This window comes from Oryx dammah, unplaced genomic scaffold (genome assembly GCF_014754425.2).
Source record: "Oryx dammah isolate SB20612 unplaced genomic scaffold, SCBI_Odam_1.1 HiC_scaffold_2, whole genome shotgun sequence".
Classification (NCBI taxonomy): Eukaryota; Metazoa; Chordata; class Mammalia; order Artiodactyla; family Bovidae; genus Oryx; species Oryx dammah.
The window spans coordinates 113,978,268-113,983,339 of record NW_024070186.1 but is presented as its reverse complement, the minus strand read 5'-3'; the positions used below and the strand labels follow the sequence as shown (position 1 = coordinate 113,983,339).

Sequence of the window (5,072 nt, the reverse complement as noted above, 5' to 3'; positions counted from 1 at the left end):
TGCTCAGCATCACTACATATTAAAGAAACGCAGATCAAAATCACAACCAGGTACCACCTCACATCAGACGTCAGAAAGTCTATAAGTAACAAATATGAAGTGAATTTGGAGGAAAGGAAAGCCCTGAATACTATTGGTGGAAATATAAATTGGTGCAACCATAGAGAAAACAGTATGGAGGTTCAGGAAAAAAAATTAGAACTACCATATTATCCAGCAATTCCATTTCCGGTACATATCTGAAAAAAATGAAAATGCTAATTTGAAAAGACACACAAATACCAATATTCAAACTATTATTTACAATAGTTAAGACACAAGCAAAAGCAACTCAAGTGCTCAGCAATGGATGATTGGCTTGAGAACATGCAGTGTGTGCAGATATATAATGGAATATGCGTCATAAAAAAGAATGAAATGCTATCATTTGCAGCAACATCAGTGGACCTAGAAATCTTATGCTCAGTGAACTAAGTCAGAGTATCAAACACTATACAACAGCACTTACATGTGGAACCTAAAATGTAATACAAATGGATGTTTATTCAAGACAAAAACAGACTCACAGAGAAAGCAAACTTGTGGTTACCAAAGGGGAGAGGACAGTGGGGAGGGACAGATTAGAGGTATGCAAGGTTCGTGGACACAGACTACTATAGAGTGGTGAAAGTGAAAGTGAAGTCGCTCAGTCCTGTCCGACTCTTTGCGACCCCATGGACTGTAGCCTGCCGGGCTCCTCCGTCCATGGGATTCTCCAGGCAAGAGTACTGGAGTGGGGTGCCATAGTGTTCAAACGACTACTGTATATAAAGAGGATAAGCAACAAATACTGTAGAGCACAGGGAACTATACCCATTATCTTGTAATAAGCTATAAAGGAATGCAAGAATCTGCTAAAATACTGAATCAGGTGCTGTACACCTGAAACTAACAAATATTTTAAGACAACTCTACTTCCATTATGGAGAAGGAAACAGCAACCCACTCCAAGTAATCTTGCCTGGAGAATTCCATGGGTGGAGGAGCCTGGCGGGCTACAGTCCATGGGGTCACAAAGAGTCAGGCATGACTGAGCAATTGTCACTCACTCAAACTTCCATTAAAATAATAATAAATAAATAAAGTACTTATATTTTTCCAAAAAAATAATGATTTTATTTCCTTTGGATATACACCCAGAAATAGAACTGGCACATTTCATGGCACCAATGTTTAAGTTTTTGAGGAACCTCCATAGTGGCTTCACCAATTTACATTCCCACCACCAAAGTACTGGCTACGGCTTCCAATACTGTGTTAAATAAAAAATACAAGAACACGTATCCTTGTCTTGTTCCTGATCTTAGAGGAAAAGTTTTGAGCTCTTCGATGTTTAGCATGAGGTTAGCTGTGAGCTTGTCATACACGGCCTTTAATATGTTTATGTATGTTCTCCTTATACCCAGTTTTCAAGAGTTTTTATCATGAAAGAATAATAAATCTTGTTAAAAGTTTCCTCTGCCTCTAATAAAAAAAAAAATACAGTCAAAGACTTTGGCATAGTCAAAAAAGCAGAAATAGATGTTTTTTTGGAACTCTATTGCTTTTTCAATGATCCCCCAGATGTTGGCAGCTTGATCTCTGGCTCCTCTGCCATTTCTAAAACCAGCTTGACCATCTGGAATTTCATAGTTCACATATTGCTGAAGCCTGGCTTGGAGAATTTTGAGCATTACTTTGCTATTGTGTGAGATTAGTGCAATTGTGTGGTAGTTTGAGCATTTTTGGTATTACCTTTCTTTGGGATTGGAATGGAAACTGACTTTTTCCAGTCCTGTGGCCACTGCTGAGTTTTCTAAATTTGCTAGTATATTGAGTGCAGCACTTTCACAGCATCATCTTTTAGGATTTGAAATAGCTCAACTGGAATTCCATCACCTCCACTAGCTTTGTTTTTAGTGATGCTCCCTAAGGCCCACTTGATTTCACATTCCAGGATGTCTGGCTCTAGGTGAGTGATCACACCATCATGATTATCCAGGTCATAAAGATTTTTTTTTTGTACAGTTCTGTGTATTCTTGCCACCTCTTCTTAGTATCTTCTGCTTCTGTTAGGTCCATACTGTTTCTGTCCTTTATTGAGCCCATCTTTGCATGAAATATTCCCTTGGTATCTGTAATTTTCTTGAAGAGATCTCTAGTCTTTCCCATTCTGTTATTAGCTACCTTAACAATTCCCAAATCATTATTTCTATTATGCTCCTATGGAATCATAATGCTTAGTATATATCACCTGGATTGTCAGAGGTTTCTCCTTGCAAAAACTTGCCACCACATCTGAGTTTTCAATCTGAATATTTGGTGACTTTTTACCTGGTAATCAAGTGACTCTTACGACTTTCTCTCTTTTACTAACCACCCTTTTACATCTAATATGTCTGCAAGTGCTAGTGGTTCTACATTCTGATTTACTTTGAACTATCTGTTTGAATTCCTCATCACTCCAATGTCAAAGCACAAATGGAATAATATTTCTGCATATTATTTTCATCACCTAGGAAACATTGATAAAATTACTAGGTAACATTCATGACCTAGAGAATCAACTTTGATAATAATACCTCAGAATCTATTTTGTACCACTCCTTCTCCAGACACTTCTAATGTGTAATCTGTTGTAACAATCAATGATCAATAGTCACAGCTTCCAGATTAGTACTTCTGACCCCAGGCTACATCCCCGAAAGTCTGCTTTATTTACCCAGTTATTTAACTTTAAAAATAACTGAGGATGCATCTCTATGTTTTAAAATTTTTCAGTTTGTCTATTCCTTAAAGAATAAAATTCAATAAAGTTTCATTAGTGTTCAATTTATTTTATAATCAGGCCCTTCTAATGTCTTAATTTTGACACTATATCCATGCCCTAAACACGTTTCCTCAATTTCATTTAATAATCCCCCATAAATTTGGTCATGTTCAGAATGTCTTTGTCTTCTTCTACATCCATTCATACCTGTACATTTTTTGAACTGAAATAATTACATTATTCCAATAAAATGATTTCTGCAAATACTTTTCAAGCATTTGGTAAGAGTAAATAAAATAAAGAGCATTCAAGCTTGGTATATGGCTCTACTCATATTACCCTAACCAAATTTCCTTTTTAAAATTCTTGAGAAATGTTTTCTCCATTTACTGCGTTGTATTTCAGATGCAATCTATTAATGATATGGAAACAAAAAATGCAACAGAGCTGACAGAGTTCATTCTCACAGGACTTACAAATCAACCAGTGGCAAGTGCCCCTGTTTCTGTTGTTCTTGATAATATACGTCATCACCATCGTGGGAAACCTTGGTCTAATCACTCTCATCTGCAATGACCCTCAACTTCACATCCCCATGTACTTATTCCTAGGGAACCTGGCATTTTTGGATATTTGGTTATCCTCCACAGTGACCCCCAAGATGCTGCTCAACTTCTTTGCCATGAGCAAAATGATCTCTCTTTCTGAATGCAAGATACATTTTTTTCCTTTGTAATCTGTGTAACACGGAATGTTTTCTGTTGGCAACTATGGCATATGATCGTTATGTGGCCATATGCAAACCACTAATTTATCCAATGATCATGACCAACAGACTATTTTGTCATATTTTGGTGGTCTGCTTCATGCCACACTTCATAATGTTTTTTTACTCAGATTAACCTTCTGCAATTCCAACACAGTACATCACTTTTACTGTGACATTATGCCACTGTTTAAGATTTCTTGTACTGACCCTTCCATTAACATTCTGTTAGTATTCATTTTTGCTGAGTCAATACAGACATTCACCATTTCTATTGTTCTTATCTCTTATGCACTAGTTCTCTGTACAATTTTGAAAAAGAAGTCTTTACAAGGCATAAGGAAGACCTTCACCTGTGGAGCCCACCTCCTATCTGTCTCTTTATACTATGAGCCTCTTCTCTTCATGTATGTGCTCCCTGGATCTTTACAAGAAAATGATTAAGATATGATGGACTCCCTCTTTTACACTGTCATCTTTCCTTTCTTAAATCCAATTATCTACAGCCTCAGAAATAAGAAAGTCATAAATTCACTGGCAAAAACGTTGATAAGAAATGCTTAAAATTCATATTACTATCTGTCCTCTGGTTAAAACAGTCATATAATTGTGGAGATCTGATGTTGCTATTTTTAGTTTTGTGTATAAGTTTGTTCCTCTTATAATTATATTAGAATTTTAATGACTCACTAAGGTGGGATTTCTAGTAAACATCTTAAAATATGCAAATATGTAACTCAAAACCAAGAATAAAGATAAATTTTAATCAAGTGTTCATGTAATATTAGAATAATTAAGGAGGAGAGAAATTATAGTTCACACATATATTCTCAGTGTGGCTTCATAAATGCATTAAGCAATACAATAGTATAATCACTGAAGAAAATGGAATATAATGTCTTTGATAGCAAAAGCTCTGTGTAGTCTAGGGACTTACATTACATTTAATTTTATAGTAAAGTTAGGATTGTTTTTGAGTGAATGGAGGACAATCGCAGGACTTTGTGTCTATAAATAATCGAGAGAGAATTGAAATGAATACTTTAAATGAAGTAAAAGTGCAAGGCTTAGTATCAATCTTGGGATGAGCCCATGGAGATTACTAAGCCTACAATGGTTACTGAATGTCAGATCACCTTCCTGTTGTTGTTCAGTCGGTCAGTTATATCCAACTCTATGTGACCCCATGGACTGCAGCACACCAGGGTTAGGTTTCTTTCATGACAATTGCAAGTATCATATACCTAAAGTGATTAATCTTGCTCTACTTAGCAGGAGGATTATCTCCTGTTATATAGTAAGAGAAACTCTTTAGGTAGATGTTTGGATTAACAATTAAACAGTATAAGTAAAATAATCATTATTACATATATCCAAAAGTGAAGCTCACAAGATTAGACCAACTCATTTATCTTGTTTTTGTTCCCTAAGGGACATCCCTAAGCCTCAGAAATGGAGTGAATAATCACAGTCCAGATACTTTTATTATTTTTCACTATAGGATCCATGTTATTGCAT

The 5,072-nt window shown here is 35.8% G+C and overlaps 1 pseudogene; it reads left to right on the top strand.

Moving 5' to 3' along the window:
• The first annotated feature begins 3,211 nt into the window (after nucleotides 1–3,211).
• On the top strand, nucleotides 3,212–4,118 carry LOC120852926 (annotated as a pseudogene).
• The last annotated feature ends 954 nt before the right edge of the window (nucleotides 4,119–5,072 follow it).